Source organism: Sorex araneus, chromosome 3, assembly GCF_027595985.1.
Source record: "Sorex araneus isolate mSorAra2 chromosome 3, mSorAra2.pri, whole genome shotgun sequence".
Taxonomy (NCBI): domain Eukaryota; kingdom Metazoa; phylum Chordata; class Mammalia; order Eulipotyphla; family Soricidae; genus Sorex; species Sorex araneus.
In genome coordinates, this window is record NC_073304.1 from 5,216,682 (window position 1) to 5,241,904 (window position 25,223).

Genomic DNA, 25,223 nt, shown 5'->3' on the forward strand with positions numbered 1-25,223 from the left:
TATCTCTCTTTAAATCAAACAAGCTTTTCCACCCAGAGGTTAAGGTGAGGAATCTAAGTCTGAAATCTAAGGATAAATGTTCATCTTTTCGTTGCGAGGCAAAGGCTGAGACAAACTTCCAAAACCCATTTAAAAAATATTTTTTTAGGGGCTGGACTGATGGCATAGTGGGTAGGGCGTTTGCCTTGCACGCGGCTGACCCGGGCTCAATTCCCAGCATCCCATATGATCCCCTGAGCACCGCCAGGAGTAATTCCTGAGTGCAGAGCCAGGAGTAACCCCTATGCATCGCCGGGTGTGACCCAAAAAGAAAAAAAAATTATATAAGGGCCATTCCTAGCAGGGCTTGGAGACCCTGAGGTGCCGGAGTTCGAACTCAGGCCCCGTCCATGCTAGCCATGCCCTCTGCGACAGGAATCCACCCCCAGGCCTGCCCCCACTTAATTCCTAGAGGCCTGAGGTCCGAGAGCCCGTCCCATGTGGACCCCCAGGTCTCCGCCCTCTTCTGTCCTTGCTTACACTCAACCCGTCACTCTGCTCCCAACAGCACGTCCCTGAAGGCCAGCCCTGGCTTTTTTCAACCCTCCCCCCAACTCTGGTGTGGGCCAGACCCTGTCCTGGTGGGACCCCCAGAGAGGGCAGGAGTTTCCCAGAGGCCTCTGGGGCCAGCCCTACCCATCCAAGGTGGCAGGGCCCAGCCCTGCTGCCCAGGCAGGCTCAGACATTCCTCCGACATGTGTGGTCCATGTAGGACACGGCCAGCTGGGCAGGGCCAGAGATCCATGCTGACAAATCGGCCACCGCACTAGCAACTGTCCCCCAAAAGCAGACCACCCCCATCAAACAAATATGTGAGTGAAGGCCCCAGAAAGTGGGTTGATGAGAACTCTGGGTCCCACGGGGACTGGGAACGGAGATCCCCTGTCCATATCCCCCTGTCTCCGGCAACTCAGCAGTCACGCCCGGAAGCCACCCCTGGCCGGCGCCAGATAATCTCGTCATCGGCCTCCATCCAGATCGCAAGTCCTTCTCTCCCGGAAGGGAGCACACCGCGACACCCGCCATAACCATGCCACCGGACCCCAGGCCAGGCTGTTTCACTTGGGGTGTCCCGGAGGGGTGGGTGGGAGCCCTCCCCGCCCCAAGGGACCCAGCCCGGCAGCTGGAAACCTCCAGAACTCAACCGCCACCATGCTCACGGCCACTCTCCACAGGCTCGGGCCAAGCCTCACCCACGAGTGAATCTGTTACAGGACGGCGCCACTGCGAGTGTGACCCTTCATACCACACACCCGACCCGTACTCCGAGTGTGCTGCGCCACAAAGTAGGAGGCAACCAATCTTAGAGGGATATATCTATTTTTAAAGATATACATATATACATAAAAGCACACAAGGATCAACTTCTGACAACGTTTCCAGTGGCTTTTCATAACAAACAATACAAAATATATTATTTCGGTTCTGCTTTGGGCAGGGATGGAAACACCCGAAATAGGGTGTCATGGGGTTGGTGTTTGAATATTACATGCAATGAAATATTGTGAACTGTTTTATAAAATGGGCTGCAGCGATAGCACAGCAGGCAGGCCGTTTGCCTTGTACGCAGCCAACCCGGGTTCGATTCCTCCATCCCTCTCAGAGAGCCGGGCAAGCGACCAAGAGTATCCCACCCACACAGCAGAGCCTGGTAAGCTCCCCGTGGTGTATTTGATATGCAAAAAAAAAAAGTAACAACAAATCTCACAATGGAGACATTACTGGTGCCCGCTTGAGCAAATCGATGAACAATGGGACAACAGTGCTACAGTGCTACTTTATAAAATAAATATACATGTATAAATATTTTAAATGAAAGTGGGTTGAGTCGGAGTGCACAGCCGTGGGTGTTCCGTGCCCCTGCTATGTCCACGCAGAGGGAGAAGGAGGCCAGGCAAGATGTCCTAGCAGAGGACAGAGAGGACAGGTCACCAGTTTGTTGGGGTGTCCTAAGGAAAGCTCCACTTCTCTGGAATTCAGGGTCTTCATAGGTTCCTCGAGGATGATGCCTTGCGATGTTCCGGAGGCGTCTACTAAGTGTCCACTAGACGCCGGGGTCAGACACTCCACCAGGACCAGGGGCCAGTGACCCTGGACTCGACACACAGCAGCGACTGTTCCGACAGGGGTCGTGGAGGAAGCCCAGGCAGGGGCAGATGGAAAGAGGCCCGGGGCAGGGGTTGGGGCGCTGTCTCCGAGCCAGGAGCTCCGTTGGGACCTTCCCCGGGAGGAAGCTGGTACTGACGGGGGCCTCAGGTAGGAGTGAGGCCCGTCTCCTTCAACCTGGGAAGAGGCCTGAAGTCGACTCCCTGTTCCTTTGCAAGAGAAGGGAAAGAATCAAAGAGTTTGGGTGTCGATTAATCAGACCAGCAGCAGGGAGGGATTCCGCGGCGTCGAGAGGCCCACCCGTGTAGAACACAGGGCAGGCCGTCCCGGAGAGAAAGCCCCCCTGAGCACCGCTCCCCCCAGCCTGATCTGGGCCAGGTGGGGGGCGCTGCTCGGTCCTAGTCGTGATGGTAGCCACGAATGGGTGATGATTTCTCCACATCTGTGCATTGCTCCCTAGTTTTCCAAACACTGCACCCCAACTTTCTCCCCCTACTGTTACAATAACCTCGGATGCGGGCTGCGGGAACCTTCAGGAAGATTAGTGCAGAGTTCTCTGGATCCTCTGGTGGGTTTGTCTCACCTCTGCAGGATTTCATCCGAGTATTTGCTGGCTTCTTTCTCCCCATCCTGCTGATTTTACACCCCCCACCCCACACCCCAGCCTGGGGTTACCAATGCTTCATCTTTGGTTTGATTCAGTGCTGGGGGCACACAGACACCCCTGCATGGACTGGAGAAATGAAGGACCAAAGGACTGAGAAACACAACGATCCGTGTCAAAGATCCCTGAAAAATTGGGGCTGGAGCCATAGCACAGCGGGGAGAGCGTTTGCCTTGCACACGGCCGACCCAGGTTCGATTCCCAGCATCCCATAAGGTCCCCTGAGCACTGCCAGGAGTAATTCCTGAGTGCAGAGCCAGGAGTGACCCCTGTGCATCGCCGGGTGTGACCTCCGCCCCCCCCACCACAGAAAAGATCCCTGAAAAGCATTGTGGGATTTCATCCCCCTAACCAAAAGCAAAATTAAAAAGCCAAACAGACAAAAAACACCAAGGATGGGATATGCCCTAGGATAGGATAGTTTAGGTATTAAATTGCAAGTGGTTTGCAAAAGTGCACCCAGGAAAGAATAAGATAGCAGGAGAGAAGAGAATAAGTAGCAGATATCTGCTGACTACAAAAATGCACCAGGCCAGTATAAATTAAGACTGCTTGGGGTCTTTCTGATGAGGGACTGACTACATGGGCAAAAATGGAATCAGAAATTGCTGTGATTTGACTCCATATCTAAGTGGTGCTCCGGGTGGCTCTGTGGAATCCCCCAGCTCCTGATCTAACTGCCCTCATTGTCTGTCAGTGGTCTTTGGGGAGCCCACGGGGGTGGTGGGGAGCGATAGTGTTTTGAATAAATGTCCTGTGAGGCCACCAAGGGCCGTGCCGGGACCTAAAGCCTGGGCAGTTCATTGTGTTTGTCTCGTCCATTGGCCGGGGGTCAAAGGCGCCAATCCCGCTGGCTCTGAGCATCATGAAGCCTGCGGGCACAGAAGGGACAGGCTGGAGGCGCAATTGTGAGGGTCCAGCTGGACAGCACTGCCACGTCCAATGGTGTCCACGCAGACCAGCCCGCCTCACATGGGGTGGCCGAGAAGGGTGGACGATGCGGCCTGTGCACAAGGGAGGGGCGAGAGGAGGGAGATGCCCACAGAGATGGCCCGTCCAGAGTAATAGTACAGCGGGTAGGAGATGCCCGCAGAGATGGACCGTCCAGAGTAATAGCACAGCGGGTAGGGCGTTTACCTTGCACGAAGCTGACCCAGATTTGATTCCCGGCATCCCATATGGTCCCCTGAGCACTGTCACTGTCACTGTCATCCCGTTGATCGTCGATTTTCTCGAGCGGGCACCAGTAACGTCTCCACTTGTCCTAGCCTTGAGGAGTAATTCCTAAGTGCAGAGCCAGGAGTAATCCACAAGCATTGCCTGGTGTGAACCTCCCCCTGCAAAAAAAATAAATAAATAATTGAAATGGGACCATTCCTTGGAAATTAAAATTATGCATCTCTGGGCCAGGCAGATAGCCCAGCAGATAAGGTTCGCATGTGCCCGACCCAGGTTTGGTCCTCAGCATCCCGTGTGGTCTGCCACGGTCCACCCAATGATCGCTGAGTGCAGAGCCAGGAGTAAGCACTGAGCACGGCCAGGCGTACTCCCTCCCCAAAATACCCATTTCTCTGGGCCCCTTCCCCTCCCTGTCCCTCCATCGCAATCCATGCTCGCCAAAAAACACCCTGCAAAACATTTAATTTTATCTCTTGTTTATTTCTCCCTATGCTATAAAGTTGCATTACTTGCTGTTTTCCTAAAAGATATTGGTTAAACCACCCAGTTAACTGTTTTATTATCAATCGCTATTTATTGCAAGCAAGCCTTCGACGATTATGTTATTTTAAAAGCTTCTGGAAAATAGTGCCCCTGAGGAGTTTATTAGTATATTAATTATAGGACTTTTGAGCCCCCAAACAAATGTAATGATAATATGAAATATGTCAGCCTGTTTGCCAAATGCGGGAAACGGTTAGCAATGATTCCTTACCCTATTTGCCAATAATAAAAATAAGTGTGTTTTGTTGGGCAGGCATCGAAGTCAGCATAGTCACTTCCAAAGAGCCTTAATATTTATTATAATGCCAAAGTAATGTCAACATTATTTACAGATTATGAAAAATAATTTAAGGCTTGAGCAAACTTGCTGTTGGAATATAACAAGTTTCCTAATCACAGAAATATTTATTGGGATGCAGTCGGCTCGGAGATGACTCTTTCCAATAATGAGCAAATACGATTAACTTTTAACCATTTTAAGTCTTGTCAAAATATTTTTTGGTAGGACTGGAATCTTCCTATGTACCAAGTAACACTTGATTATATCGTGCCATGGGTATAACCTCACCTTTTGTATCCAAAATTTTACGGTAAATTGTTAGCTTTCCGAAGGAGCAAATAAATCATTATACTAAATATAGGCTGTCGGGGCGCTCCGGCACTTAGCACAACCTTAAAAATTAGGCATCTTCTCTGTGCTTTTTGTGGAGCGACTACTTTATTTAGCAACTCATTAAAATAAAGACTTTTTGATTGGCCGCAGGAAACAAAGGCAGCGTGTAGCCTCCAGAGAAGACACATTCAGATATTGTAAAAATTGCACCGTGCTCAGTGCTCCAAAGGAAGCCCCGTCCTCGTCTGTGGGCTCCGTGGTCTCCCTTGGGTGGGGGGGTGAGTCTGGGGAGAGTGCACCCTGACAGATACGGAGGGGCCTCCCCAACTTCCTAGCTCCTCATTCCCAGCTCTGTTCCTCCACACAGCCCACCAGCCCAGGGAGATGCTTCCGGAACCTTCCGGCCAGGGCTGGGAAGCGCAGTGGTCGGCGGCCCCGGTCTGGCCTCTCTCTCCTCCCCGCCGGCGGGGCCTCCCTCGGCCACGGCCACTCTCATGTTTATTTGTTTTCCCTGTTTTCGGGCTAGCAGTCTCGGGGCTTGGCATGGAGTTCTCGGTGGGTTCGATTCTTCTTTCAGACCGTCCAACCTGTTCCGTTTTCAAGATGTCTTAATTAGCCTAATGCTGACTGGGCCCCTTCCAGGGCTCCTGTTGGCAGCGTCAGATTTCAATTAACATCCCCCTCCCACTCGCGCGCAGCCCCGAGCTCCCACTTTTTTTTTTCTTCTAATATGCTATTTTGGACACCACCTCTTCAGCTCCGCAACCGGCGCGCTCCGAAAATGTGTCAAGACACCCTGCTTGCTGGCAGGCGACGTCTGGGGATGATGCCCATCCATCGGGACCGTGACAGGGACACAGGTCTCCTGGTCCCCCGGCTCCTGGTGGGGCTGGGCTTGCTCCCGCCCCCAGGCCCTTCCTTCTTTGTTTTTGTTTTTTGTTTGTCTGTTGATTTTGCTTTTGAGGAGCACACCGGGAGATGCTCAGGGCTGACCCCTGGCTCTGGGCTCGGGAATGACTCCTGGCGGTGCTCCAGGGACCATCGGGGATGCCGGGGATTGAACCCAGGTCCCCCACACACAAGTCAAATGCCCTACCTGCTGGACTCCGGCTCCAGCCCCACCCTTGCTTGTTGGAGGGCAGAGTTTGGACTGAGACTTTGTTCACTCAACTCTTGGGTTGGTTTCCAAGTAGCCAGAGCAGGAACGGGAGCCAATATCTCCAGGGTCTGAGGACATTCCCCTTTCCACACTCCTGGCTGGGAGGCACCCGGGGCACTTGAGTCACAGATTAATATCTGGTGTGCAGAGGGCCTCACTCACCTACCCCAGGGAACGTGGCCAGTAAACTTCGTGGACAGTCAGATAGGCCCTAGGGACCGTGTCCCGGGTGGCACAGGAAACAGGCTTGAATGCTTTTAGGCATGCAGAGAGATAACCTGGAAATACAGTGGTGCCGCTTTGATTGGCTGATTGATTTGGGGCCCTTCCGAGTGGGGTTCAGGGAACCTGGGGGTCTCTCCTGGCAGTGCTCAGTAGTTCAATGCAAGGTCTGCGGATACGATGCTGCTCGGGGCCCATGGTTTGAAGAGCCCCCCTCCGGGACCCTCGATGGTGCTGGAGACCTTAAAGCCACCCCAGGTGATGCTCAGAGACCACGTAGTATCAGATTGAACCCGAGTGAGGTGCCTGCATACAAGACAGGAAGCTGAACCCCTGACCCCGTGCACTGAAGCAGATGTGGGATACATCAGCCGCCCAAGCTTCTGCCAAAGCTCATGCCAGGTGGTCCCTCTCTGTGCCCACCTTCAGGGCTGGGCCATGGTCCCGGGACAAGGTCTTCGCAGAGCCCGTGAGAGCATCAACCATGGGCCACAGACACTTTAGCTCCTGACACCCTCCCCGGGGGCTCCTACAGGTGCTGCTGAGAGAGTCGAAGGCCCTGCAGTAGGGTGGGCTATGAACCCCGTGGCCTCACCGCCCCGAGCACCACCACAATGACCCCCAAGCAACAAGCAGAAGTCTCCCCTGAGCACCACCGAGGGTCCCTACCCTACCCCCCAAAAAAGAGCAAAGTCCAAAGAGCATGGTTTCCTGTTCATGCCGGGGTGTGTTTGCTGATGCATAGACGGTGCGTGCAGGGGTCTAGATACATTCACAGTTGTTTGCGGCTGGCTGGTGAGAACACAGATGCGTTTTCGTCTCCTTTCCTAGTTGCATCTGGCTCCGCGTTTTCCCTCAGTGAACACACGTGACCTCCAGGCTAAGAAGGAAAGGGTGTGTCTCTGTCCTTACTGCAGAAGGACCCGGCGCCAGGCCCACCCCGTGGAGGAGCTGAACCAGAGGTACAAGGGCTGGGTCTCCAAACAAATTAGGGGGCCAAGCGGGTAGGGCGTTTGCCTTGCACGCGGCTGACCCGGGTTCAATTCCTCCTCCCCTCTCAGAGAGCCTGGCAAGCTCCTGAGAGTATCCCACCCGCACGGCAGAGCCTGGCAAGCTCCCCATGGCGTATTCGATATGCCCAAAACAGTCACAACAAGTCTCACCATGGAGATGTTACTGGTGCCCGCTCGAGCAAATCGATGAGCAACGGGATGACAGTGACAGTGACAGTGATCACCTTCCCACAGAACGTGACCTTGGTGCTCTGCAGGAATCCTGCCGGCCACCCTGGTAACCGCTGGGATGTCCCCGCTGGAGGAGACCGTCCTGCCAGGTAGCACGTAAACGCAGGCCGAGAGGGACCCCACAGCGATCGCTGAGATCATTGTGGCTTAACACCCCTGACCCCGGTACGGTCCTCGACAGACACCCTTCACTCGGGAAGCCGTGGTTCGGGGGCCCAGAGGGAACACCATCAAGTCCTCTCCGTGCCCAAGGCTGCCCGTACCCGACTCCCACACTGCGGCCAAGCCCAGTTTGATCCCGGGCACCAGACGATGCCAGGAAGGCGGCCGAGGAGCCAGGGGCTGCCTCTGCCCTGGCAGAGCCACGTCCCCCGGGGGGGGCCCCAACTGGGGAGGAAGGAGGTGGCAGCGGCTGTCGGGCGGAGAGGTAACTGTGTGCTCCCTGGAGGCGGCCGGGCACTGCCATCTGCCCGGGCTGGGCTGAGCCTGCTCCGGCAGAGCCTGCAGCCCCGGGGACGGCGTGTCTGGCGCCTCTCGGAAGCGCCACGTTAGCCGGAGTTCATTTGAAATTCATCGTTTCCGAGAGACGCGGCACTGGAGGCAGCTCCCGGGTTTTAAATGTCAGGCACCCAAACCGCGCCGGGAGACGGGGGGTTCCGAAATGTACCGACAAGTGGGCTTTCTTCCTTTCTCTCTTTCTCTCTCTCTCCCTCTCTCTCTCTTTCTTTCTTTCTCTCTCTCTCTTTCTTTCTTTCTTTCTTCCTTCCTTCCTTCCTTCCTTCCTTCCTTCCTTCCTTTCTTTCTTTCTTTCTCTCTTTCTCTCTTTCTTTCTTTCTTTCTTTCTTTCTTTCTTTCCTTCCTCCCTTCCTTCCTTCCTTCTTTCTTTTTCTTTCTTTCTTTCTTTCTTTCTTTCTTTCTTTCTCTCTCCCTCTCTCTCTTTCTTTCTTTCTTTCTCTCTCCCTCTCTTTCTTTCTTTCTTTCTCTCTTTCTCTCTTTCTTTCTTTCTTTCTTTCTTTCTTTCTTTCTTTCTCTCTTTCTTTCTTTCTTTCCTTCCTCCCTCCCTTCCTTCCTTCCTTCCTTCTTCTTTCTTTCTTTCTTTCTTTCTTTCTTTCTTTCTTTCTTTCTTTCTTTCTCTCTCCCTCTCTCTCTTTCTTTCTTTCTTTCTCTCTCCCTCTCTTTCTTTCTTTCTTTCTTTCTCTCTTTCTTTCTTTCCTTCCTTCCTTCCTTCCTTCTTTCTTTCTTTCTCTCTCCCTCTCTCTTTCTTTCTTTCTTTCTTTCTTTCTTTCTTTCTTTCTTTCTTTCTTTCTTTCTTTCTTTCTCTCTCTCTCCCTCCCTTTCTTTCTTTCTTTCGTTCTTTCTTTTCTTTCTCTCTCCCTTTTTCTTCCTTCCTTCCTTCCTTCCTTCCTTCCTCTCTCTCTCTCTTTCTTTCTTTCTTTCTTTCTCTCTCTCTCTTTCTTTCTTTTTCTTTCTTTCTTTTTTTTTTTTAGAAAAATAAGGAAGAAAGTAACGTTGGTGCATGCGGAACTCCTTCCCTCTCAGAGTTAAAAATGAAGTTTCTGGGGTCAGAGGAATTGAGGCCTTTGCCTTGCATGAGGCCAAGCCCAGTTTGATCCCAGGCACCGGATGGGACAGTTCCCTTAGCCCCACCAGGAGTGGGGCACAGAGCATCCCAGTGAGCACTGTGAACTGAGCACAGTGAGCACAGAGTGAGCCGTAAGTCCTGAGTACCACCAGGTGTGGGAGAGAAAGAAAGAAAAGAAAGAAAGAAAGAAAGAAAGAAAGAAAGAAAGAAAGAAAGAAAGAAAGAAAGAAAGAAAGAAAGAAAGAAAGAAAGAAAGAAAGAAAGAAAGAAAGAAAGAAAGAAAGAAAGAAAAGAGAGAAGGAAGGGAGAGAGAGAAGGAAGGAAAGAAGGAAGAAAGGGAGGGAGGAAGGAAGGGAGGGAAGAAGGAAGGAAGGAGAAGAGAGGAGAGAGAAGAGAGAGAGGAGAGGAGAGGAGAGGAGAGGAGAGGAGAGGAGAGGAGAGGAGAGGAGAGGAGAGGAGAGGAGAGGAGAGGAGAGGAGAGGAGAGGGACGGGAAGGGAGGGAAGAGGATAGGACAGGAGAAGAGAGGGGGAGGGGAAAGGAGGGGAAGGGAGGGGAGGGAAGTGGAGGGAAGAAGAGAGGGAGAAGGAAGGGAAGAAGAGGAGAAAAGAAAAGAAAAGAAAAGAAAAGAAAAGAAAAGAAAAGAAAAGAAAAGAAAAGAAAAGAAAAGAAAAGAAAAGAAAAGAAAAGAAAAGAAAAGAAAAGAAAAGAAAAGAAAAGAAAAGAAAAGAAAAGAAAGAAACATGAAGTTTCTGCTTTAGGACAGACTTCTCAAAACCATAAGACCCAGAGTTAATGCTGGACAGAGATGCTTTCAAAAATAAGGGGGGAAGAGAATGGTCTGGGGGTTGAGGTGCTTACCCTGCATGCAGCTGACCCCCTGCACCACATATGGTCCCCCGAGGCCCTGAACACTGCCTGGTGTGGCCCCCAAACCATTAAATAAGCCACTGTGTAATTCTCCTTCCCCACAGAGGGAAAGGAATTGTGAGCCCCAGCCTCCGCCCTCTGGCTATTCCTCACCTGCCGGTACACTCCGGACTCGGGGCCTGCCTGGGTGCCGGCTGCTCCTTCTAGAATGTTCTGGCCCACCTCCCAATTGCAGTGTGTCCATTCACCCTTCTCAAGGGTCTGTGAGGGGTAGACAGCGCCTGTGTTGTTCACTCGGGGGTCCCGGGTGCCCCGCTTTTCTGAGCCCCTTCTCTGTGCTCGGCGAACACTCGGGCTCTGGGGGAAAGACTCGGATCCGCTGCCCCCGCGTCCCAGGAAAGTATCAGGCAGGCGAGTGGACAGCTGCGGCCACTGGCAATCGCCCGCTCTGACTTGAACCCAAGACGTCTCACGGTCAGGTCCTGGTGGTCAGTGCTGGCTGGCAGGGCCCATCTAAGTCAGTGACCCCCTGGCCATGGGACTGTCTGCCTCTACTTCCCCACTGAGAACCTGGGCAGGGAAGGGACACACTCCAGGCCTCTCCTGACCTCCTGCCTCCCCGCACCGGCCCTGCCAGCAGCGGTCTGCCCAGAGCAACTGGGAAGATCCACCTGGCACCAGAGGTGGCAGCCGAGCCGTGAGGAAACACAGCAGCGCCCAGGAGAGAGGAGCAGGCGGAGGCCCCAGGAGGAAGGGCTGAGGGAGCTGGGGGGGCACCAGGGCCCCTGACTGAAGCTTAGAGCAGTTGGCGGCTGGTGCTCTGGTTCTCGGGTCTCAGCCCCTGACCTTGTCCTGCGGGTGGGGTTAAAGGCGGCAAAGGGGGCTGGAGCTATAGCACAGCAGGGAGGGCATTTGCCTTGCACGTGGCCGACCCGGGTTTGATTCCCAGCATCACACAGGGTCCCCCGAGCACCTCCAAGAGTGATTCCTGAGTGCAGAGCCAGGAGAGACCCCTGTGCATCGCCGGGTGTGACCCAAAAAGCAAAAAAAAAAAAAAAAAAATGAAGGGCAGCCAAAGGTGCAAAATGAGAAATTCGAGGGAGCACACCCCACCTTCCCCGCCCAGCAGTGTCCCGGTGAGAAGCCCACAGGGGGCCCCCCGGACAAAGAGGCCGCGAGACAGGGCCACGCAAGGGGCCACGTGCTGGGGAGGAAGCTGCAGGAGCCACGAGGGCTAAGCTGAACGGGACGGGGGGGGGGGGGCCTGTGGATGAGGAAGGGGCGGCACCACAGCAAGGCCAGAGGGAAGGACGCCAGACGGGCGCCAAGCGCGAGAGGGCAGAGTTCAAGGACCAGCTGCCCTCACTCCTCTCGGCCCCTCCCCTCTCCACGCCCAGTGCATTTTAGCACATTCAACCCTCATCCCTAGGGTCTGGCTCCTTCACAAGCGAGGTCCGGGGCCCCAGGTAAGAGGGAGTTCCTGCCTCCCCCACCCCCCAAAGAAGGCCAGATCCCTCCAGAACCTTCTAGTGCCTGGCAAGGAGCAGATGCTGGGTCCAGCTTGCTGAGTGGATGACCAGCCCCGTTCACACCTGAGTGAATGGTGTGTGTGTGTGTGTGTGTGTGTGTGTGTGTGTGTGTGAGTGTGTGGGGGTGTGTGGGGGTGGGGGTGTCTGTACACACAGAGGGATGGCTTGGAGTGCCTACGTGCCCGAATGGGTGTGTATCTGCATGTACGCCTATGAATCCACACCAACTCTGTCCACGCGATAATTAACTTTGACATGTGGCATGTTTGTAAAATGCTTTCAGCGTGATGGAAGGCTGTTTGGAAGAGAAATATGCACACAGCATAGGGCAAAAGAGACGCAAAGGGGGACTCCGAAGGGTTTTCGTTCAGGAGAAATTAGCGCTCGGGAGTTTCTTCTTCAGTGGCTGCCTGTTCCTGAGCTTCCTGCCGGCAGGGCTGATACGGGGTCTAAGAGCTGTGTGGTCACTGGCCAGGGGGAACGATGGGCTCATGAGAAAGTCTGGGCTCCCGCCACTCAGCTCCCGTCGCACGAGGCTAGGGAAACAGACAGCAACGCCACCCACGGTCACAGAGAGAACCAGTGTCCTGGGGTTGATCGATGCGTGTCGCCAACCCTCCGAAACTGCACGGTGCAACTTGCAATGCCAGCCCAGCAAAAAGTGTTTATTGCCCACTAATGCTAATCATTGTCTTTGCAAGTCAGTCGGGGGGCTGGGCGCATTCTTTGGCAGCTACTATGCCCTGGGGTCCCCCAACCCCCACAGCTGGAGTAGCGGGGGACCTCAGGATACAGGGAACACCAACAGACAGCACCTTCTGCAGTAGCTTGGGGAGCCTCGTGTGGTGCCGAGAACCTGTCCAGCCTTCACACCCGAGTCCCAGCTCTGGGATCCACTGGAGAGGTGTGTGTCTCTGTGTGTGTGTATGTGTCTGTGTCTGTGTCTGTGCGTGTGTGTGTACGTGCGCGCACATGCACGCGCTTTAATGAGCATCCAATGAGTGCACCCGTGACCTTCTATTCTTCTTGGAGCATTCTCTGCCTGCCTTGCCCCACGAGTCAGCAATCCCTCTCATCTCGGGCTCCCCCACAGCATGAGCTGGGGGCTCTAAGCATTTGGGGAACACTCCCTGTCCATGGCTAGCTCACAGCCAGACCTGGGCATGCACAGGACGTACCAGAGTAAAGGTCACAGCTGGGCACAGAGACGACGGTCAGCCCAGTGACTTCCTCCCCAACCCCCTCGTCAGCGTCAGGCACGGCCGGGAAGAGACAAGCCCGCCCACGATGGGGACAGGGTCCCTGCCCCATGGAACGCCGCCCTGTGCCGTGTAATTAGAAGAAGCCCGAGAAAAGCCTCACCTCCCCCGTGCCAATCAGAACCCAGACAGCACCAACAATGACGAGTGTCTCTCAGCACACTGACAAGGGGAGAAGTTGTGCTCCAACAAAAGAGGCAAACGCTCAATGGCGCGCGGGATAAATAGGGCGTCTGTCGAACTGGGTGCAGCCCAGAGCCGGCTGCCAAGTACCTGTGGGTGCTTAATAAATGCCTTTGACAGCGGTGAATGCCGTCGCTCTTACACCTGCCATTATATTTTTAGTGAACGAGCCTTCCTCATCCCTCCTGTCGGAGCCACGATGTCAGTGCTCTGAATTCAGCCACCTCCCAGACCCAGGCTGTTTCTCCACGTAGCCCTCAAACCTTGTCAAAAAACAATGCCCTTGATTTCTGCCGTGTCACATGCCACTAGCAAAGAAAAGTCCCCTTCCACGCCATCTTCCCCAGCAACGACGGCAGTGTGCCACTCACAGGGACTGTGAAAGAACTATTCCCCGGTCTCTGGTCGAGAGACATACTTTCATTTTTCACGTGAGATTAAAGACGCCTTTCAACGCACGATTTGATATTAGCAATATGTGATTTTCCGAAACAAAGAGCCATTGTTTCTAGTTGAGGTTGCTGACGAAGTAAATACTTGCATAATGCTTTGATTCATGGTGCTCCAATCATTTCCATTTATGTTTTTTTAATACTCGCTACTTAAATCAGAGTGGGCACGAAATCACAAAATACACGGTTGTCTGTTCATAAATGCAAAACCGGGCATTAGTCAATTCCTCGGGCTTTTTTTTAAAAAAAAAAAACAGGAGTTTGTGCTCTGGTTTTTCATCTGAAACTTTGGACGCTCTGACCAGCCCAGGTAATCCCTTCTGCCTCTGAAACCCTCTGCCTGAGTATTTCTCACTCATCTGACAAAACGGAAAGGTTCCTTCTTTCCATTTCCTCTCCTCCTTCCTGCTTCCTGTTCCCTTCCCTGTTGCCTGGCCTGGGGGTGTATAAGACCCCAACTCAGCACCATGAACAGGAATGAGACCCCACCCCACAGAAAAGTGCTCAAGACCTCCACGCAGAGGACCAAGCTACACCCCACACGGAGACGGAGACGTAGGGAGTACCCAGTGGGCGTCGTTAGTTTGGGGGTGCAGGGGGGATGGTGTCTGGAGGAGAATAGGCCTGGGAATGGACACAAACAGGATTGGACAGGCAGGGAGGAAGGGGAGGGGTCTGGGGGATGAGGCAGAACCTGTGAAAAGCAAAAAGACAAAAGAGGACTCCCTCGGACGAGAAGCCCCCGCGGGCTCCGGAGAGAAACGGGGCCAAGCAGGGATTTAGTGAGATTAAGGAGGGGGTGCAGCCCAAGGAGCCGGCAGCGGGTTGTGGGATATAAACTCGGGCACTGTGGTGCTCCTGACGGGTGTTTGTTTGCTTCACCCTCACTCGCCGGCTGCTCAGAGTGGGTGCTCCTCCTGATAGCCCCATCCCCTGGGCAACCGGAAGTGAATGCTCCCCCAACACCTGTGGGTCTCGGGCGGCTCCTGACGCCCCGCATTCACAGTGGGGACCCCTGCTGATGCTTCTCCCGTGTTGGGTGGGTCACAATGAATGCTAACCCCTAACCCCCCCCCCCGCCCGTTCACCAGCTGGCTCTCTCAGGACATCACTGGTGGGGGGGGGGGCTTCTTAAGAAAACGAGCGGGTGCTCCCTGCATAGCCCGAGAGATCCCACACAGGCATGAGGGCCCGGCACTGATCTCGGCAGCACCCACCTCCTTTGGGATCTTCCGTTTCTCCAGCCCCCACAGGGTCAGGTGGGAGCACGGGAGGGAACCAGAAGGGGAAACGAATTGCTCACTCCGGCAAGCTGGGCTCCGTTGGGGGTGGGGGGGTGTGCGCCCTTCCTTCTGCTGCAGAACCGCTGGCTGGGCCTCACTGCATGGAGCAAACTGCTAGCCCCAAACTGGAACCAAGCAGGCTTGGGCCTGCCAGGGTGACCAGCTGCCCCTCTCCCGCCTCCCAAAGTTAGCAAGCAGGCCAGCCGTGCCGAGCCCTCGGACCACAGTGCCCACCGGGCTTCCCAGCACAGAAGCCACATCACTGCCTCCCTGGGCAGGGTAACTGCCGGGTGCGTGCAGGAACCTGGGGACACAAACGGGGTCACATGGCTCGGAAAGGGGGCTGGGCGAATTCAAAGAGAAACCCAGAAAGTCGGAGGGCAGAGTCTGGGCAAGAGCTCCATGCAGCCTTTCACAGCCGCAGAAAAACGGGGGTGTAAGAAGAGAGAGTGCGGAGGACGAGAGGAGGGAGGGAGGGAGACCCCGGCTCTGAAGACAAGTGTGGGCTGCAGCGAGAAAGGCTCACGCTGATTCTTGAGGCCTGGACACCAGGGTCAGCGGGCAGGTGACGAGAGGGAAGGACATTCCAGGCAGAGGAGCAAAAAGTGCAGAGACAGTTTGGGAGCTGCTAGGGCTGGGGGTGTCACACTACGGCTGGGTCACGCAGAGAGAGCCCGGCTGACCCTGCAAAAGGGGACGGGCGGGGACGGGCTGTGACCCACCCGGGGAGGGGGAGGATTGTCAAGCGCCAGCTCACGGCTCCGGCAGGTAACTGGGACGAGAAGAAAAGCCCCCCCCAAACCCGGCGGGTGCTTCCTGTGAGCATAAATCTCTGGCCGTCCCAGATGAGGCTCACAAAAGAGAAATTAAACACAAGATGGTGGCACGGCATTTTGACACGGGTGTCAGCTTAGAATCTCAAATAAAATTAGAAGATTCTTCTAATAATTATATAGGATGGCACATCGGGTCCGGGGCCAAGCGCGCGTGGCAAGAAGTGACTAATCATATTTTGCAAAAAAAGCATCCGGGACTGACCCTTCCCGGGCTAATCGTGCACCGCGTCAGCCGGGAGGAAAGGTCACCGGCGGTTAATGTTAAGTAGTAACCCACCCGCCTCGCGCCCCGCTTGCTCGTCCATATTCATGGCGGCTACCCTCCATCCATATTCATCAGCGCTCAAAGAGTTTTCAAGTAGCAGAGGCAGGCGTGGAAGACTTCAGCTCTAATAAAAGTGCTTCCCTCGAGGGATGCCAAAGCCTCTCCCCCCCTCCGCAAAATAATCCACCTCGACTCCTCCAGGGAAATAACGTACGTGTGTGTGTGTGTGTGTGTGTGTGTGTGTGTGTGTGTGTGTGTGTGTGTGTGTGTGGTGGTGGTGGTGGCTTCGTGACTCAGGGGACCCGTCCGGTCTCCCTTAACACTGAGCCAGGTAGGGTCAGGGATGACTCTGTGTGCTGAGCATGTGCCCTGCAGGCAGGCCGGGGGCCGGGGTTTCATCCCCAACAGCAGCTGGTCCCCCTCGAGCACTGCCAAGAGTCACTACAACGCTGGGCGTGGCCCCCAAGTGCCAAACAAACACAGAAAACTATCAAGGTGTGGCTCTTGGGCCTGACCAGGAACCCCACCGCCTCCCCCGAGGAAGGCTCCCCACCCCCATCAGCTCCGTTTCTCCTGCTGTAGGGAACACGGAGCCGGCCCCATCCACCCCACCCTCCTTGCCGCAGACGCTACCTTAGAGACAGCGGTGGTGACCGCCGCCCCCCACTGCCCCGAGTCCAAGAAGAGCTGGGAGGGAAGACGCTTCCCAGAGCAGAATTGTCCGAGACGGTGGCTGCTCTCTGCCTGCCCCCGCGTGGCACTGTTCATCTCCGTGCACGGATGGCGAGCTGCCCCCCCCCCCCCGGCTCAGGAGATGAGGCCCCGAGTGTCCCCAAACGGCTCAGTTCAGGGGTTTACACAGCACAGACAAACAGGAGACCCCAAGGCCAGCCTCTTGCAGCACTCACACGAGGAGCATAAAGGAATTTCCTTCAAAGTCCCAGCGCCGGAGACACTCGACCAGCCTGGGTGACGAGGATGAAGGGCCGGACCCGGGGAGAAGATGGGAGGTTGGTGGCAGGATACCCTTTGAAAGCCCTTTGAGCCCTTCGAGTTCTTTCTCGCCCGCATTCTGGGGGGTCCCGTGGGCGGGGCCCTGTGCTGGAATGCAGGGCAGGGAGGGGGTGGCAGCTGAGGAAAGGCCCCAGTCCAGGCAGGAGAACCCTTGGGCCAGGGGTGCAGTGCTGGGCTCGGTGACACGGAAGACGATGACATGAAGGCCCCAAACCCGACTCTCTGACCAGCGGCTCTGGCCAGTCAAGGTAGGGCCTGGGCAAGAGCTCACCCCGGTTCCCCCCTGCACCCCACAGATTCAGACAGGTTTAGACAGAGAGAGACGTTCATTCAGGCCCCCTTCCCCGTGCCCCCCCACCTCATCCTAGGTGGAGGTCAGGGCGAAAGCGGAGGCAAGCAAGGCCCTGCCCTGACACAGGTCATACATAGCAGGGGTGCAGCACGTGGGATTCGGGGTGCCCGGCTCTCCCCCCCTGACAGTCCCCTCTGCACTGCGTCCCTGGTCATGCAGACAGGTGCCCCAGACGGGGGGTCTAGGGGCGTGCAAGGGCCGAGGGAGAAAGGAAAGGCAGGGCGGAGCAAAGATAATAACAACGACAAACGGAACTCCGGCTGGCTCGGACTCAGAGTACTGCCCAGTGTCCACCCAAGCAAGGACTCCGCGGGGCTGGAAGCTGAGCTGTCCAGCCTGGGCAGGTGCCGGGACCAAACCACGGTCTCTCTGCTCTGCTGCCCAACCACCCTGCGGCCACTCGGTAACGTCTGGGTGGGGACGGGAGAAAGAAATCTTTCTTCTTTCTGGAAAGTTCCATCCTCCAGGTAGATCTCTCAGGAGAGACAGGTCAGCAGTGCTGTACCCCTCCCCTCTCCCCCGTGCACCCCACCCACAGACCAGGACACAGTTCTTGGGGGCTCCTGATCTGGGAGGGGAGGTAGAGGCAGGCACTCCCCCCACCCCCATCCCCCCCCCCGGGCTGGCCAGGACCCCCTCTGTCCAGCCCCGCCTGCTCCCTCCCATCTCTCTGTCCAGTGGCTCTTGTTTTTCTTAGTTGGTTTCACTTTATTTCGAAATGTCCTGATGGTCACAAGAGCATCGGGCCCTGGTTTTCGTATGCAAAGCGGCCGTCGCATGGACTCCTGGGAAATTCTTCCAGCCCCTGCTACAGCCTGATACAGCACAAATCGGAGGGCCCAGACCCCCACCTGCCGGCCAGGCCCGAGTCTCGCGTCTCTGTTCAGCTTCCTCAGAAGCGGGGAAGCACACGGGGAGCAGAGAGGAATTTCCCTTCCCGGTCCAGCAGCGGGAGAAACTCAACCAGCCCAGCCTGACCTGGATGAAGGGCTGGGTCGGGGAGAGAGGAAGGCAGGAGACACCTAACAGGGGGTGTCTCTGCCAGCACTCCCTCCGACCGGGAGACCAGAACAAGGGGCAGCTCCCAGCAACGCCTCATCTCCCCAGCGCCCCCCACCTCTCTCAGAGTCCTTCCTGGGACCGTCAACAACAGGGGCCTGGTGGCACTGGGCCTGCCGGGCGTGCAGGGGACCCCCGTGTGGCCACAGTGCAGAAAACTTCAAGAGCTTGGAGCTGGAACGATGGCACAGCGGGGAGGGCATTTGCCTTGCATACGGTCAACCAGGGTTCGATTCCCAGCATCCCATATGGTCCCCCGAGCACCGCCGCCAGGAGTAATTCCTGAGTGCTGAGCCAGGTGCCAGGTGTGACCCAAAAAGTAAAAAAAAAAAACAAACAAACTTCAAGAGCTTGAATTCTTGAATTGGTGGGGGAGGGGGTCGGAGACTCACCAGGCAGTGCTCAGGGCTTCCTCCTGGCTCTGTGCTCAGGGATCTCTCCCGGCTAAGCTCAGGGGGTCTCTAGGGAGATCGACCCAGGGCCGATGCATGCAAGGCAGCACCTTCCCCACTGTCCTACCTCTCCTGGCCTCGTGTCTGGTTTCTCCTTGAGGGTCTTGGTGGCGGTGTTTCCAGGAGGCGCTGCCAGCGAGGATACGCCCAGTGACACCTTCAGGGCCCTGAGCTGGGGCCATCACTGCATCTGTGTGGGGTTCGGGCAGAAGGGTGGCTGCTGGCCACAGGTCATTTCTGTCCACGTGGACTGACTCCCTGTGGTGGGTCCTCAAGGTCTCCGCCTTGACTTTCCCTGCATCACTGTAGCACTGTATCACTGTCATCCCATTGCTCATTGATTTGCTCAAGCAGGCACCAGTAACGTCTCCATCGTGAGACTTGTTGTTACTGTTTTTGGCATATCGAATACGCCACGGGGAGCTTGCCAGGCTCTGCGGTGTGGGTGAGATATTCTCGGTAGCTTGCCGGGCTCTCCGAGAGGGACGACAGAGGAATTGAACCTGGGTCAGCCGCGTGCAAGGCAAACGCCCTACCCGCTGTGCCATCGCTCCAGCCCTTTTCCCTGAATACAAAACCCAAAACAACACATTCCCATCCCCAGCCTGTCACACCCTCCTGCTGATCTTAAAGAAAACAGCAGAGGCCAGAGCCCCGCCCTTTTGTGTAAACTGAGGCCCAGAGACATGAGGACGGACATGACCCCTTCTCCAGGCATGCGGGTGGGACAACAGAGGAAACAGAAGCCCAGCTGCCCCACAAGACAGAGAGCTTGGGTTTGGACCCATCACAGGGGTTGGAAAACTGAGGCCCAAGAGAAGGACCTACAGGGAGGAGTGGAGAACCCCGGGCCCAAATCCCTGTCTTGCCCCCACTGCAGACTGGGGGGCCCCCACCCCACAATCCTTCCATCCTAAGACCCCTCAGGGTGGGTTCCAGACCAGTTGCCGCCCCTGTGAGCCATGAAGTGTGTTTTCTGAGCAGCTGGTGCAATAACACAGAATTGTTTCCTCGAGGCTGCAGAGCGGGGTCCTGAGACCAGGCCTGCAGGGGCGGGGCGTGGGGGTCCAGCCCCCCTCGGGGGAGCCCGCTGTCTGTCTGCAGAGGCACGCCGTGCTCCCGACTTCCTGCCTGGAAGCCTCGTGAGTCTCTCGGAGCCAAGCTTCTCTGTCTCTGGAAACTTGGCCTGCCATTATCCTGTAGCTGTTAATTAAGCTTCGAAAACTTTACATGATGTTTACAGTGCACTATGCGGATGGCAAAATAAATGAGAGCCGCAGCAGAAGAAACGGGAGTCCTCAGCAAATGGAGGAAAACCAGGACAAGTCGACGCTTAGCTCAGGTCCTGGCTCTGGGTTTTTTTTCTTTCGATCAGGGGAAACAGACGTTTGAAAAAAGCACATTTTGTTTTTTCTTCTTAAAAACCAATCTCCACGCCTCAAGAGTTCCTAAGCCCCCCGCGCCCAGCCCCAAGCCGTGCGTGAGAGTCTGACTTGGCTAGTTCCACAAAGGTAGCAAGACAAAAATTAGGAGTTGAGCGTGGTGGATGAGAAAGACGTTTCTCAGGCTATCGGAAGCCAAGCAGCCTTCATCATTCCTACACAGAAAAGCAATAGCAGAAAACAAAGCTGTAATACAGTTTGACTCGAGTACTCGAACACGTTCCAGGTACATTTTATATTTGCTTTTGATTTGTTAGGCAACCTGGACTCAATTCGGGAGCCCAAAAATAGATCTAAAAACAAGAGCATAAACAAAACCCCACACCAGGCGAAGCAGCTGATGTTTTTCAAACCCCTAGCCTGAAAGGCACTCTGAAAATACATTCTTTAGGATATTATTACTCAATTTAAAAAACAAAATATGTATGTTTTCTTCCTTTTGTAAATTTCACATTGGGGAGGGGACATATAGGAGTTTAAAAGGGCAAAGAACCCAATCCAAAATGTGATCGTTGTAAAATTAAGCAGCAATATAAGCTTTTAGGAACAGAAGATCTCGTGTTTAAATCTGGTAAATTCAATATTTCAATCCTGCCAAATCATTCATAGCAATTCGATTATGAAATTTTTTTAAAAGAATAAAGAGAAATCTTCAAGTCGGCTTCTGGAAATATTTGATCATTTGTTTCAAATGAGGAATTCACTCTTTGCTTCTCAAAAGTGAGGCAAAAAATTATTTAAATTTTAATCACCCCGGCTGTCCAAGTATACAATTTCTCTATGCCATTGCAAATGCCACGAGTGAGGGAAAAAAAAGAGAGAGAAGAAAAGGAAGATAAATCGAAGGGAGCGATCTTCTAAAACATACTTGCTTTAAATCTGCATCACAGTTTCTTTCTTAGAATATCCTGATATAAACGGTGGCTTATATTATTATTAACTACCAAGCCCCCTCCAAAAAAATAATCTAATTGTCTGTGCTACTGTTCTTTTTATTTTTTTAATCTGGCATATCAGAATGTTACTAAGAATTCCAGGCAACAAGATATCTAGATGAAGAGCGATCAATCACACATTGTGTACAGTGAATAGTCCTTCGGAAAACCGTTTCCCCGTCGCTACCCCACACTAAGAACATTAAGTTAATGGAAATGACGGCGACAGAGGCCTGGGACATATGGTCGAATCTGTGACTTGAAAATTAAGAAATGACAAGGCTCACTTGTTCTTTCTCCCTCCCTCACTATTACCCTTTCCAATTCTTCCTGTCGCCTTTGTCCTTCCTTTTTTCCTCTTTCATTCCTTCCTATAACTTCTCCTCTCTCATTCTTTCTAACGTTCTTTCCTATCCTTTCTTTCTGTTCTTTCTCTCCTCCTTGCTATCTGTATTTCTCTTTGTTTCATCCTTTCTTTCTTTTTGCCTCTCTTCTTTCTACTCTCATTTTCTTTCCTCCTTTGATCTCATTTTTCTCGAGTATTCTCCTATTTTCTATACCTATTTCCTTTCTTTCTACCTCCTTTATTTCAGTCTTTCCTTTTTCTTTTTTATCTTGTTTATTCTTTCCTTCCTTTCTCTTATTTAGCCCTTTTCTCTATTTTTATTTCTATCCTTTTCCTTTTATTTTTTTAAAATCTCTTTCTTCATTTTTCCCCTTCACACCTTTATTTCCTTTCCTTTTCTTTTTTTTTCTTTCTAAGAAAAATTATATTGAGAAAGATAGTAAGGGGAAAGTTCAAAGAGCAGGATTGGGGGCCAAAGTCTTGAGCTCTAGATCCCTTCTCAGCAACTGGATGACCTTCGTCTAATTGTTGCATCTCATTGGCTAGCCTCAACCAGAAAAATAGATCCAAGAAAAGTGTTGATATGGTATGGAAAAATATTAGAAAATATAGATTTAAGGGGCTGGAGTGATAAGCACAGTGGGTAGGGCATTTACCTACACGCGGCCAACCTGGGTTCGATTCCCAGCATCCTATATGGTCCCCTGAGCACTGCCAGGAGTAATTTCTGAGTGCAGAGCCAGGAGTAACCCCTGTGCATCGCTGGGTGTGACTCAAAAATAAAAAAGAAAATTAAAAAAAAAGAAAATATAGATTTGGATACAATTATATATACAACAGAGATAATATATGGGGTGGGTACAGAAATTAACAGAGAGATGCATTGTTAATTGTGCGGGTTGGTAATAATGCTATTCCTCTCTCCTGTCTCACAGGCTCAATGCAAACAGAAGAAAGACGCCTTGATTATTGTTTTTTGTAAATTGAAAGTGTGAGAAATACACCCATCACCTCCACTTGAGCAAGTCTAGTGCTTTTTCAATGAATTTAGCAATTTGAATGGTACAAGAGTAAGAGAGTTTGAGGGGAAATACCGTAATTGGAGTTTGCCCCTGCATTCATTCCTCAGCGTACTTATTCACTTCACACTGCTTATTGAGTGCTTCTCGGGTCAAGAAGAGAGTTTGCTTTCCTCCACCTGCTTTTTAGTACAATCTCTGATGATCAGCTCAGTTCCCTGCATTGATTAATGCTACCTGCCCATTCCAGACCGTGGGTTGCTGACCCACAGTTCAGTAGCACACCCGAGGAAGGCTCTAGCTTCTTTTGATTGACAAGAAAACCACCAAGGGAAGGTGAGCAGGCACAGGGTCCCCAAACCAGCTGGGCTGGGGTGTGGGGTGGGGTTGCAATTCAGCTTGATCCTCAGCAACCTTTGACCTCTACGGCAATTAGGAAAACAAAAGTGGAACTCAACCATGAATACTTGGACTACTCTGAAGGGGGGCATCTCCCCAAGCCCCACATTCCCAGACAGACAGAAGGCAGCTGTTTCACTGCAGTTTCACTGCCTAAGTTTCACTGCAAATTGCAGTTTCACTGCAAATTCCCAGACAGAAGGCAGCTGCTTCACTGGCAGAAGCAAGAAGAGGGCACGCGGGACACGGAGATTCTAGCAACTGCCTCTCCCAGGTTCTGATCGCCCACGAGCACACTCGCCTACCCCCAGCTCACCTCGTGTGGCAATGACGAGTCAAGAAACAGAGCCAGGCACACAGCCGACAGGATGTGGACCCCTGGCCTCTGGCTTCAGGTTGAGAGACTATAGTGGCCTCTTATTTTTCCAAGCACAAGTTGGAGGGGTAGGACGCCAATTCAAGCCATGAGTTGCTCCCAGGAAGAAATGCCAGCTCCCCCAATTCCCTGCTGTTGGTCCCAGATACCCAGCGACTTCCGGTTCTTTCCATTTCACGTGACGATGCATTTCCCCTGCTCCCCAGCAGCCCCCAGTATTTCAGACCATGTCCAGGGACCCCTGCTTCAGCTAGCCTCCCACGCTGGCTACAAAGCTCTGTGTGCTTTGGATCGGTGATCCATGCCTAACCATGATGATTTAGGGAGAGCAAGAAGTAGGCTGAACTGATTCTGGCAGAGAATTCTGACCTGAAAGAGAAGCACAGAAGCACGACCGCAAACACCCCCGATTACCATCATTGGTAACTGATGATGTGGCCGGTGACTCCCCCACCACCCGATATGGAAGTGCCCTTCATCAGTCTATCTCAGGCTGCACCTTCCTTCCCGGGCAGAATCTGAGAACCCAGGAAATAATGCGTTTGCAACATTGGAAAAGACGTGACCAAGCACTGGCGATAATAAAATACACTCTAGGCTCGGATTGTGTACTGATGCATGACCCTTTAGTGGACTCTGAGTTAGTCGTCCTACATTGAGACTGAAGCAATAACACAGTGGGTAAGGCATTTGCCTTGCACTCGGCCGACCCGGGTTCGATTCCTCCGTCCCTCTTGGAGCGCCCGGCAAGCTACCGAGACTCTCCCGCCCGCACAGCAGAGCCTGGCAAGCTCCCGGTGGCGTATTCAATATGCCAAACACAGTAACAACAAGTCTCACAACGGAGACGTTACTGGGGCCCACTCGAGCAAATCGATGAACAACGGGATGACAGTGCTACCGTGCTACATTTGTCTGAGGCTCCTATCAAGGATCTTGAGAATTAGGATTTTCTCCATCTCCTGATTTCTAAATACTATTTGAATAGAAATTAGGTCGTTGGTCCCAGTATATAGGAGTGGGGAGTGTGTGTGGATGAGAGTTTAAGGGAAACGAATGTAGTCCCGAAACAGCTGAACTCTTCCGGGCCACAGGCTATGACCTTGGTCAAGGACATTCACTCCTTTCCCTTAGCCTCAAGTCCCACATCCCCAGCCTGGGACTTGAAATTGCCAATATATTGAGGTCACGGGGCAGGCTCCAGGCTCCAGTGAAATATTCAAGGGAAGAGGGTTCCCAGGACACAGCAGAACTCACCTGCTACGGAGGGATTCCAGTGCTCCTTCAGCCCTCGTTCCTGCCGGCCTGGCTGCCTTCGCTTCCCAGATTCCTCTCCGCTTTGCCTCTCTATGGATCCAGGCTGGAAGGCAGGTAAGGGTCGTCCGACTGCAGACGGGATGTCCAGCGTTTCTCTGTTAAGGAGGGTCCTCAGGAAAACCGAGTCCTCCCTCTCCCAGCTCCTCCACGGCCCTGCAGTTCCCAGAATAGAGAGAGGAAAAGAATTTAAAACCAGAATAATGCAAGTTTCAAGGGCTAGTTTGGTGTTCTTTATTATATTTGTGTTCTTGATTACATTTCTACTGTTTTTTAAAAAAAAAATTGGGGGGGGCGAGGGATGGTTAAAAAAAAGAAAAATAAACAGCATTATCAGCCATCTGCACAAGAGAAGGAAAAAACCAACCTGAGAAGTCTATCACTTTTAGGTTTTAGGGTAATAGCAGCTTTTACCTTCTTACTTTGATTCATTACCTTGGCAAAAGCATAAATCTGTCATTTTGGCACTAACTTCTATCATATGCATA

The 25,223-nt window shown here is 53.2% G+C and overlaps 1 long non-coding RNA gene across 1 annotated transcript; it reads right to left on the minus strand.

The window, feature by feature from the left end:
- Nucleotides 1-929: 929 nt before the first annotated feature.
- Nucleotides 930-24,951, minus strand: LOC129403578 (uncharacterized). The gene is made up of 3 exons (XR_008629315.1): nucleotides 24,679-24,951; nucleotides 3,947-4,146; nucleotides 930-2,354 (listed from the first exon to the last, which is right to left on the minus strand). It is a non-coding gene; the product is annotated as an uncharacterized LOC129403578 (long non-coding RNA).
- Between the last annotated feature and the right edge of the window lie 272 nt (nucleotides 24,952-25,223).